This window comes from Oncorhynchus clarkii, chromosome 19 (assembly GCF_045791955.1).
Source record: "Oncorhynchus clarkii lewisi isolate Uvic-CL-2024 chromosome 19, UVic_Ocla_1.0, whole genome shotgun sequence".
Taxonomy (NCBI): Eukaryota; Metazoa; Chordata; class Actinopteri; order Salmoniformes; family Salmonidae; genus Oncorhynchus; species Oncorhynchus clarkii.
The window spans coordinates 22798853-22811021 of record NC_092165.1 but is presented as its reverse complement, the minus strand read 5'-3'; positions in this window follow the sequence as shown (position 1 = coordinate 22811021).

The following is a 12169-nucleotide window of genomic DNA, read 5'->3' as shown; positions in this document are numbered from 1 at the left end:
CCTGTCACAGTTTGGTGACGAACAACGCCTTTTCCAGTATGATGGAACACCTTGCCATAAGGCAAAAGTGATAACTAAGTGGCTCGAGGAACAAAACATAGATATTTTGGGTCCATGGCCAGGAAACTCCCCAGACCTTAATCCCATTGAGAACTTGTGGTCAAGCCTCAAGAGGCGGGTCGACAAACAGAAACCCACAAATTCTGACAAACTCCAAGCATTGATTATGCAAGAATGGGCTGCCATCAGTCAGGATGTGGCACAGAAGTTAATTGACAGATTGCCAGGGCGGATTGCAGAGGTATTGAAAAAGAGGTGTCAACACTGCAAATATTGACTCTTTGCATCAACTTCATGTAATTGTCAATAAAAGCCTTTGACACTTATGAAATGCTTGTAATTATAGTAACATTATAGTAACATCTGACAAAATATCTAAAGACACTGAAGCAGCAAACTTTGTGGAAATTAATATTGTGTCATTCTCAAAACTTTTGGCTGATAGTGGCGTTGTTCATGCGCTGCTCCTCATGGGGGGAGCCTGACCCACATCTCACACCTCATGTCTAAAAGATGGGGAAAAGGGGACATAAAACTCACAATTTTGATGCATCTAAAATTTCAATGTTTTACCCAATATTGTATCATATTTGATGAGTTACTGACCTGTCCATCCACAGGCTCAATGTGCTGTAGTCTCCACAACTGGATGCTCCTGCTCAGATCACACTGGCACAGGATGTCTGAAGGATCCATTCCTGTTGGACTGGAAAACAGAGACATTTGGTAAGTGGTAGGTATTTTTCAATTCTGTATCACCATCTTTATTTGGACAGAAAATGCATTGTTTATTATAACACAAACACACCTTGGACAATGTGATAAGTGGTCCCTCAACACCCAATCTTAAGTCATGAGAACCATACACAAACGTGACAAACATACAGATATATCTACAAATCCATTATTGTATAAAGTTTTATGAGTTTACATACCTGTTGTCCACAGGCTCGATCTGCTGTAGTCTGTACAACTGGACGTTTGCATTCACTGGATGACCTGAGGGATGCACTCCTGTTGGACTGGAAAACAAAGGGTCAGTGGTGGGTCTTTTTCAATGCCATATCAACATCTTTATCTTCACAGAAAATGCAAGATAAGAACAAACCCACCTTGGACAATTTGACAAGTGGTCCCTCAATCCTCATGCCTCATTGTTTGTTCTTGTTTTCCAATCAACAGTCTGGATCTTCCTCTTTTGCTATAGCCCACCAGGCAATAATTAGCTAGCTAGTTAACATTAGCTCACCATTCGGCTAGCTCCCTAAAGACTTGTCAACAAAAAGCTCAGAACAGTCGTTATGCTAGCCTATGCTGGTTTTCTTTTTACTTGTAAGGAAGGTAACGTGAGTTGTACATGTCTACTGTCGGTGGTTATCTAGCTAATTTTAATAAGCACCTAGCTAACCCCAGATCTTTGACCAAACAGCTACAAAATAGGGCTTACCTTATCACACGGCTCCAGCGAAGCCTCTCGATTACAGAGGTCGGAAAACAATCAAATGCATGTGTGCATATCGGAGTGATGGTTACATATCCGGTACATAGCACAGAACCATCCTTGTTTCTAATCGACGGGGAGACCTAAGGTTAGCTTGTTTGCTAAAAAGGCCAGAGGGTCATTTAAAAACAATTATAGTAATAAAGAAATGCTAAGGTACTGTAGCTAGCTACAGCTGAAGTCAGAAGTTTACATACACCGTAGCCAAGTTTCTCATAATTCCTGACATTTAATCTCAGTAAAAATGTCCTGTTTTAGGTCAGTTAGGATCATCACTTTATTTTAAGTATGTGAAATGTCAGAATAATAGTAGAGAGAATGATTTATTTCAGCTTTGATTTCTTTGATCACATTCCCAGTGCGTCAGAAGATTACATATACTCAATTAGTATTTGGTAGCATTTTAAACGTCTTGGAATGGCCTAGTCAAAGCCCAGATCTTAATCCAACTGAGAATCTGTGGTATGACTTAAAGACACCTGTACACCAGCGGAACCCATCCGACTTATAGGAGCTGGAGCAGTTTTACCTTGAAGAATGGGCAAAAAACCCAGTGGCTAGATGTGCCAAGCTTATAGAGACATACCCCAAGAGACATGCAGCTGTAATTGCTGAAAAAGGTGGTTGCACAAAGCATTGACTTTGGGGGGGTGAATAGTTACGCACGCTAAAGTTAAGTTTTTTTGTCTTATTTATTGTTTGTTTCACAATAAAAAATATTTTGTATCTTGAAAGTGTATGTTGTGTAAATCAAATGATACAACCCCCCCCTCCCCCCAAAATGTATTTTAATTCCAGGTCGAAGGAAACAAAATAGGAAAAATGCCAAGTGGGGTGAATACTTTCACTAGGCACTGTACGTACCTATGTAAACTCAGCAAAAAAAGAAACATGCAATTTTCAGGTCCCTGTCTTTAAAAGATAATTTGTAAAAATCCAAATAACTTCATAGATCTTCATTGTAAACTGTTTCCCATGCTTGTTCAATGAACCATAAACAATTAATAAACATGCACCTGTGGAACGGTCGTTAGGACACTAAGAGCTAACAGATGGTAGGCAATTAAGGTCACAGTTATGAAAACGTAGGACACTAAAGAGCCATTTCTACTGACTCTGAAAAACACCAAAATAAAGATGCACAGGGTCCCTGAGTGAATGTCTCTTAAGCATGCTGCAGGGAGGCATGAGGACTGCAGATGTGGCCAGGGCAATAAATTGCAATGTCCGTACCGTGAGACCCCTAAGACAGTGTTACAGGGAGACAGGACGGACAGCTGATCGTCCTCAAAATGGCAGACCACGTGTAACAACACCTGCACAGGATCGGTACATCCGGACATCACACCTGCGGGACAGGTACAGGAAGGCAACAACAACTGCCCGAGTTACACCAGGAATGCACAATCCCTCCATCAGTGCTCAGACTGTCCGCAATAGGCTGAGAGAGGCTGGACTGAGGGCTGGTAGGCCTGTTGTAAGGCAGGTCCTCAGCAGACATCACTGGCAACAACGTCGCCTATGGGCACAAACCCACTGTCACTGGACCAGACAGGACTGGCAAAAAGTGCTCTTCACTGACGAGTCGCGATTTTGTCTCACCAGGAGTGGTCAGATTCACGTTTATCGTCGAAGGAAAGAGCGTTACACCGAGGGCTGTACTCTGGAGCGGGATCGATTTGGAGGTGGAGGGTCCGTCATGGTCTGGGGCGTTGTGTCACAGCATCACTGGACTGAGCTTGTTGTCATTTCTTTTGATTTTCCCATGATGTCAAGCAAAAAGGCACTGAGTTTGAAGGTATGCCTTGAAATACATCCACAGGTACACCTCCAATTGACTCAAATTATGTCAAATCAGCCTATCAGACGCTTCTAAAGCCATGAGATAATTTTCTGGAATTTTCCAAGCTCTTTAAATGCACAGTAAACTTAGTGTATGTAAAATTCTGACCCAATGGAATTGTGATACAGTGAATCATAAGTGAAATAATCTGTCTGTCAACAATTGTTGGAATTGTTGGAAACGGAACCGTTCCGTATTTCACTGAAAGAATAAACGTCTTGTTTTCGGGATGATAGTTTCCAGATTCGACCATATTAATGACCTAAGGCTCACATTTCTGTGTGTTATTATGTTATAATTAAGTCTATGATTTGATAGAGCAGTCTGACTGAGCGATGGTAGGCACCAGCAGGCTCATAAGCATTCATTCAAACAGCACTTTCGTGCATTTTGCCAGCAGCTCTGCTGTTTATGACTTCAAGTCTATCAACTCCCGAGATTAGGCTGGTGTAACAATGTGATGTGAAATGGCTAGCGAGTTAGCGGGGTGAGCGCTAATAGCGTTTCAAACGTCACTCTCTCTGAGACTTGGAATAGTTGTTCCCCTTGCTCTGCATGGGTAACACTGCTTCGAGGGTGGCTGTTGTCGTTGTGTTCCTGGTTCGAGCCCAGGTGGGAGCGAGGAGAGGGACGGAAGTTATACTGTTACACTGGCAATACTAAAGTGCCTATAAGAACATCCAATAGTCGAAGGTATATGAAATACAAATGGTATAAAGATAAATAGTCCTGTAATTCCTATAATAACTACAACCTAACACTTCTTAACTGGAAATATTGAAGACTCATGTTAATCTTGATACTAACCATCCCGGATCCGGGAGCGTAATCATAGCCTCAAACGAATTAGCATAACGCAGCGGACATAAATATCCCTAGAAAATATTCATATTCATGAAAATCACAAATGAAATATATTGAGACACAGCTTAGCCTTTTGTTAATCACACTGTGATCTCAGATTTTCAAAATATACTTTACAGCCAACGCTAGACAAGCATTTGTGTAAGTTTATCATAGCCTAGCATAGCATTATGCCATGCTAGCAGCAGGCAACATTTTCACGAAAATAAGAAAAGCAATCAAATTATCATCATCATTTACCTTTGAAGAACTTTGGATGTTTTCACTTACGAGACTCCCAGTTAGATAGCAAATGTTCCTTTTTTCCAAAAATATTATTTTTGTAGGCGAAATAGCTACGTTTGTTCTTCACGTTTGGCTGAGAAATCGACCGGAATGGTCGGTCTCTACAACACCAAACTTTTTGCAAAATTAGCTCCATAATATCGACAAAACATGGCAAACGTTGTTTAGAATCAATCCTCAAGGTGTTTTTCACATATCTATTCAATTTTCACGCCCTGGTCTTAGTATTCTGTGTTTTCTTTATTATTTTGGTTAGGCCAGGGTGTGACATGGGTTTATTATGTGGTGTGTTTTGTCTTGGGGTTTTTCGTAGGTTTTGGAATTGTGGCTTAGTGGGGTTTTCTAGCATAGTCTATGGCTGTCTGGAGTGGTTCTCAGAGGCAGGTGTTTATCGTTGTCTCTGATTGGGAACCATATTTAGGCAGCCATATTTTTTGAGTGTTTCATGGGTGATTGTTCCTGTCTCTGTGTTTGTTTTGCACCAGTATAGGCTGTTAGATTTTCGTGTTACGTTTATTGTTTTGTATTTGTTCATGTTTATATTTCATTAAACATGTATCAAGAATACCACGCTGCGTTTTGGTCCGCCTCTCCTTCATCGGAAGAAAACCCTAACATCGATAATATATCCACCGGGACAATTGGTTTCTCTTTAGAAGCGATTGGAATAATGGCTACCTCTGTACTTTCCTCAAGATTTTCTGCGGGAGCCATCATGTGACCACTTGCTAAATGTGGTCCTTTATCGCCATTCTTCAACATAAATGCGGAAAAAAAACGTCACAATGCTGTAGACATCTTGGGGAATACTTAGAAAGCGTAAGCTCATTCGTAGCCCATTCACAGCCATATAAGGAGTCATTGGCATGTGGCGCTTTCAAAATATGGAGCACTTCCTGATTGGATTATTATCTGGGTTTCGCCTGTAACATCAGGTCTGTTGCACTCACAGACAATATCTTTGCAGTTTTAGAAACGTTAGAGTGTTTTCTATCCAAAGCTGTCAATTATATGCATAGTCGAGCATCTTGTCATGACAAAATATCCCGTTTATAACGGGAACGTTTTCTTATCCAAAAATGAAATACCGCCCCCAGAGTTTCAAGAGGTTAAAAGGAACCACCAGCTTTCATATGTTCTCATGTTCTGAGCAAGGAACTTTAACGTTAGCTTTCTTACACATATTGCACTTTTACTTTCTTCTCCAACACTTTGTTTTTGCATTATTTAAACCAAATTGAACGTTTCATTATTTATTTGAGACTAAATTGATTTTATTGATGTACTATATTAAGTTAAAATAAGTGTTCATTCAGTATTGTTGTAATTGTCATTATTACAAATACATTTTAAAAAATCAGCCGATTTAATCGGTATCAGCTTTTTTTGTCCTCCAATAATCGATATAGGAGTTGAAAAATCATAATCGGTCGAACTCTAGTACAGACGTTGCAATTTATTGCCCTGACCACATCTGCAGTCCTCATGCCCCCTTGCAGCATGCCAGAGCCTGGGCATCTTTCTTTTGGTGATTTCCAGAGTCAGTAGAAAGGCCTCTTTAGTGTCCTAAGTTTTCATAACTGTGTCTTAACTTCTTGGTGACAGGGGGGCAGTATTGAGTAGCTTGGATGAATAAGGTACCCAGAGTAAACTACCTGCTACTCTGTCCCAGATGCTAATATATGCATATTATTAGTAATTGTATTATGCAATATTAGTATTGGATAGAAAACACTGATGTCTGTGAATATAACAGAACTCGGGTGAAAACCTGAGACCAGGAAGTGGGAAATCTGAGGTTCGTAGTTTCATTTAAGTGATTGCCTATCCAATATGCTGTGTCTGAGGCCAGATTGCACTTCCCAAGGCTTCCAGCAGATGTCAACAGTCTTTAGAAAATTGTTTGAGGCTTCTATTGTGGAAGAGTGTCGAATAAGAGCTGTTTCAACAAGTGGACTAGGCTGAGGCCAATCAGTTGTTTACTGCACCTTCACGTGGGCGCGCCGTTCCTTCTTTATCCTCTGTAATGAATACGCTATTGTTCAGTTAGAATATTATTGAAGATTTATTATAAACATCGTTTGACATGTTTCTACAAACTAATGGAACTCTTGACTTTTCGTCTTGTGTCTTTGGAATAGTGAACTAAACGCGCAAACATAACGGAGGTATTTGTACATAAATAAGGACGTAATCGAACAAAACAAACATTTCTTGTGGAAGTGGGAGTCCTGGGAGTGCATTCCGACGAAGATCCGCAAAGGTAAGTGAAGATTTATAATGCTATTTATGACTTGTTGACTCCACAATTTGGCGGGTAACTGTATGGCTTGCTAACGTGGCTGAACGCTGTTCTCAGATTATTGAATATTGTGCTTTTGCAGTAAAGCTTTTTTGAAATCTGACATAGTGGTTGCATTAAGAACAAGGTTATCTTTAATTCTATGTAAAACATGTATTTTTCATTAAAGTTTATGATGAGTATTTCTGTTATTTGATGTGGCTCTGCAATTTCTCCGGATGTTTTGGAGGCATTTCTGAACATGGCGCCAATGTACATTGAGATTTTTGGATATAAATATGAACTTGATTGAACAAAATATACATGTATTGTGTAACATTCAGTCCTGGGAGTGTCATCTGATGAAGATCGTCAAAGGTTAGTGATTCATTTTATCTATATTTCTGCTTTTTGTGACAACTCTCTTTGGTTAGAAAATGGCTGAATGCTTTCTGTGACTAGTTGCTGACCTAACGTAATGATATGTTCTGCTTTCGCCGAAAGGCCTTTTTTGAAATCGGACACTGTGGTTGGATTAACGAGAAGTGTATCTTTAAAATGGTGTAAAATACTATCGTTGAGGAATTTTAATTATGAGATTTCTGTTATTTTGAATTTGGCGTCCTGTAATTTCACTGGCTGTTGGCGAGGTGGGACGCTAGCGTCCCGAACGATCCCAGAGAGGTTTTAACAACCGTTCCACTGGTGCATGTTCATGAATTGTTTATGGTTTAAACACTGGAAACTGTGTTTAAACCCTTTACATTGAAGATCTGTGAAGTTATTTGGATTTTTACTAATTATCTTTGAAAGACAGGGTCCTGTAAAAGGGACGTTTCTTTTTTTGTTGAGTTTACATAGACTTGAAATCACTGGCCACTTTAATAAATGGAACACTAGTCACATCTCATTTGTATATACAGTATTCTATTGTATCTTAGTCTAGACCGCTCTGACATTGCTTGTCCATGTATTTATATATTCTTAATTCAATTCCTTTACTTAGATTAATGTGTATTGTTGAGAAATTTATAGATATTACTGCACTGTTTGAGCTACAAACACAAGCATTTCACTACACCCGCAATAACATCTGTTTCGGACCTCAAAGTGCATAGCTAGTCTTGCTTTTTCCGATCTACAAAATGTTTACTTTCATCGTGCAAATATTCTCCTTGTTGTGTTATAATTTTAGAGAATAGAGATGCTTTTGAGTTGTTTGTATTCAAAACAAATATACCATTGTGCTGCCATCCTGTTAGAAGGTAACAGATTATTTAATTACAATGGTTAAATTGGATTGTTCAATGGTGTTATTTGCCCCCTAGTGGAGCTTTCTGGTACTTAGAAAGACTACGCAAACAGGAAGTAGAGAATTTGTTCTGCACGCATAGAATCAGCTGCAAACAACGCTACGGTGCAGGTCTTTCAATGTATTTGTTTCTTGTCAAGCTTCAACCTTGGAAAATATTTGTTTGTAAATTCGATTCAAGCATTTAGCTAGTGATGATAATCTTGTTATTGATAGAGTTGCTTACATATCAATGTTGGTTGGTTGCATTTACTCACACAAATTGCAATGCCTTTCATGTATGTCGTTAGCTGTATTACTTTGCTCGTGCATCATGCAAACGAATTGTAAAATATACAATACTGTAGTTTTGTTACTGTTTCTATTGTAATATGCTTTGTTATTCTACATAGATGGTTGTACATTATTAGAGTAATGAAAGGAGTTAGCCAATTACCATATGAGTAACAATTAACTATATGGTTTGGCATCATTGCCAGATGCATGGTACCTTAGCACGTGTTTTGTATTCATGCAACTTCAAATGTATAATGTACAGCTACAGTATGTCGGTGTGAATTGAATACTAAAGTATATTCATTTCTGTATTTCGCAGTTTCACAACATAAACGTTTTCAATATATTAATTCAAGAAAAGTCACGCCTTGGGAGTTTTATTGAAGACTTAGTTGTTAGCTATCTGTCTAGTTTTGCATGGGAACGCAACTCAAGGGCAGAATAGCCATTATACGTATTTTTTTTCCATATGTAGCCAGGCAGTTAGCTTAAGGTGACCAGATTTCTGAAATTAAAACCGGGGACATTTCCAGTTTGGCGGGCAATATATAATTAAAATAGCCAATGCTATTAAAATAAAATAGGGGGACAATTCCAGTTTCATGTATTTAGTCTAACAGGCACACTGTGATAGACAGAGAAACTATATTACAGAAACACTACAGACAAGACAGAACTGTCAGATCTGAACAGCCATTCAGTGAATAATGCTAGTCTGGGTAGAATAAGAGCAGAAGAGAACATGAGCAAAATTGAAAAAACAGACAACAGTCTATGTGAAATACTTAACAACATAGTAAAGAAATAAGACGATGATGAGATTATATTATGTAGTTAGCACTTATACCAACCTAATCTGTATATTTCTCAGAAGAATGCATCTTATTCCAGATTGCTCTGTCTTTGGCCAGCTTCTCCATGAACTCCTGGCAGGGGAGGTTGAAGTTTGTCTTCACAATAAGCATGGACTTGATGGTAGGAACAGTGAACCTATTTCTTGCTGCTGTCCATATATCATTAATTTGGGAGAACACTCTCGACTGGTGCATTACTTCCAGGTAAGCACATGACAACGGATGCTAATCTAGCCAGGTTAGTGTGTGGGACGTCATTCTCTTTGAAGTGGGTAACCACCGTGCTCCATCTCTGACTAAGAGGTGTCTCCGATATGGATCTCTTCACGCTGAGGTTGCTTTTTAAAAGGAGACCATGTAAATATTTTATCTGTGTGCTTTCCCCAATGCCTGCAAGTAGTTCACAGCCGTAGTGAAGAATGATTGGGATGTTTTGAGAAAGCTCTCTTTAGAGTGCACCATTTCCCTTTAGCTCTCTCAGAAGTCCTCTGACCAAAACTGGAGTGAAGTTGTCATCACGTCTTGCAGTCAATTTTGCCTCAATGTTTCTCAGAATTGTAGCTGACTCCACAGCACAGCAGTCCTGGCCTTCAAGCATCTTGATCGTGTCACTGAATACGGTCATGTTTCCATGGACAAAGTCCAGCCAAAGTTCAGTCAGTGGATCTTCAAACATTGTTTGCAGGACAACAGGGCATTTGTCTTCAGAAAGATAAAAGGATTTCAATGGCACATACAGTGCCTTGTGAAAGTATTCGGCCCCCTTGAACTTTGCGACCTTTTGCCACATTTCAGGCTTCAAACATAAAGATAAACTGTATTTTTTTGTGAAGAATCAACAACAAGTGGGACACAATCATGAAGTGGAACGACATTTATTGGATATTTCAAACTTTTTTAACAAATCAAAAACTGAAAAATTGTGTGTGCAAAATTATTCAGCCCCCTTAAGTTAATACTTTGTAGCGCCACCTTTTGCTGCGATTACAGCTGTACGTCGCTTGGGGTATGTCTATCAGTTTTGCACATCGAGAGACTGAAATGTTTTCCCATTCCTCCTTGCAAAACAGCTCGAGCTCAGTGAGGTTGGATGGAGAGCATTTGTGAACAGCAGTTTTCAGTTCTTTCCACAGATTCTCGATTGGATTCAGGTCTGGACTTTGACTTGGCCATTCTAACACCTGGATATGTTTATCTTTGAACCATTCCATTGTAGATTTTGCTTTATGTTTTGGATCATTGTCTTGTTGGAAGACAAATCTCCGTCCCAGTCTCAGGTCTTTTGCAGACTCCATCAGGTTTTCTTCCAGAATGGTCCTGTATTTGGCTCCATCCATCTTCCCATCAATTTTAACCATCTTCCCTGTCCCTGCTGAAGAAAAGCAGGCCCAAACCATGATGCTGCCACCACCATGTTTGACAGTGGGGATGGTGTGTTCAGCTGTGTTGCTTTTACTCCAAACATAACGTTTTGCATTGTTGCCAAAAAGTTCAATTTTGGTTTCATCTGACCAGAGCACCTTCTTCCACATGTTTGGTGTGTCTCCCAGGTGGCTTGTGGCAAACTTTAAACAACACTTTTTATGGATATCTTTAAGAAATGGCTTTCTTCTTGCCACTCTTCCATAAAGGCCAGATTTGTGCAATATACGACTGATTGTTGTCCTATGGACAGAGTCTCCCACCTCAGCTGTAGATCTCTGCAGTTCATCCAGAGTGATCATGGGCCTCTTGGCTGCATCTCTGATCAGTCTTCTCCTTGTATGAGCTGAAAGTTTAGAGAGACGGCCAGGTCTTGGTAGATTTGCAGTGGTCTGATACTCCTTCCATTTCAATATTATCGCTTGCACAGTGCTCCTTGGGATGTTTAAAGCTTGGGAAATCTTTTTGTATCCAAATCCGGCTTTAAACTTCTTCACAACAGTATCTCGGACCTGCCTGGTGTGTTCCTTGTTCTTCATGATGCTCTCTGCGCTTTTAACGGACCTCTGAGACTATCACAGTGCAGGTGCATTTATACGGAGACTTGATTACACACAGGTGGATTGTATTTATCATCATTAGTCATTTAGGTCAACATTGGATCATTCAGAGATCCTCACTGAACTTCTGGAGAGAGTTTGCTGCACTGAAAGTAAAGGGGCTGAATAATTTTGCACGCACAATTTTTCAGTTTTTGATTTGTTAAAAAAGTTTGAAATATCCAATAAATGTCGTTCCACTTCATGATTGTGTCCCACTTGTTGTTGATTCTTCACAAAAAAATACAGTTTTATATCTTTATGTTGAAGCCTGAAATGTGGCAAAAGGTCGCAAAGTTCAAGGGGGCCGAATACTTTCGCAAGGCACTGTACCTTTCCAGCACTCTTTCTAGAGCAGAGAGCATGGACAGTCAGCGAACATTTGTTGTGTCCTAAAATGTTATGGTACTCCTGGCCAACAAACTAACAAAAGCTCTTCAATCTTTCTACTCTGACGGTGAAAATATGAAAATATCTTTGTGAGGAGGTACTCAACATCAAGGTAAATCATATCCAAAGCTGTTCTGGCTGTGTTATGAATGCTGTGGGCAGGACAACCTAAGCCAATCAACTCGTGCTGCAGAGCATTTTTTACTTTGGTAGGACATTGACCCTCCCCATCCTATTCAGTCCTCCAAAGTTGGTATTTTTGTTGTCGGCAGAGAATGCTACGACTTTGTTTTCCAGGTTATATTTTTGGATGACCACCAGGATCTCCTCTGCGGTTTCTCCTTTCAATTCAACAAAATCAAGCAGTTTTGTTTCCACAGATGTGTTGCCACCATATATCTGACAATATCTGACTACTATTGGCGGCAGCTTTACATGTCCATGATTGGACGCATCAATGGCAAGGAACACAAATTCAACCT